The sequence below is a fragment of the Mandrillus leucophaeus genome, unplaced genomic scaffold (genome assembly GCF_000951045.1).
Source record: "Mandrillus leucophaeus isolate KB7577 unplaced genomic scaffold, Mleu.le_1.0 Scaffold929, whole genome shotgun sequence".
NCBI classification, from domain to species: domain Eukaryota; kingdom Metazoa; phylum Chordata; class Mammalia; order Primates; family Cercopithecidae; genus Mandrillus; species Mandrillus leucophaeus.
Window position 1 is genome coordinate 834,158 of NW_012110130.1, and position 521 is coordinate 834,678.

Below are 521 nucleotides of genomic sequence, written 5' to 3' on the forward strand. Positions count from 1 at the left end.
AGGGCTTTTTTCCCCCTTTCAGCTCTGCCTAGCTGTGTTTTATCCCAGCAAGTCTAGATCCGACATTGTCTTTTCAGAATTTTAGCAGCAGTATCATGACAGCTGTTAACCTTATGGCTCTCAGATGTGCTTGAGTTGAATTTTTTGTTCTTTGCTTTCTCTCCTTCAGTGCTGGAAAAGGATATTTTAAAAAGAAACACAATTTTTCAACCCATGAGTACTGTCGGCCTCTTCCTATATAAACCTGCATTCATACCTCCTGTCAAATTCTGGGCCATTGGCTCCTCTACCAAAGGAGAAATGCATTTAGGTTACCAAAAAAGGTTTTCTGTGGGCACAGTGGCTCACGCCTGTAATCCCAGCACTTTGAGGGAGGCTGAGGGAGCTGGATCACAAGGTCAGGGGTTCGAGACCAGCCTGGCCACCAAGGTAAAACCCCATCTCTACTAAAAATACAAAAATTAGCCAGGCATGCTGGCAGGCACCTGCAATCCCAGCTACTTGGGAGGCTGAGGCAAGAG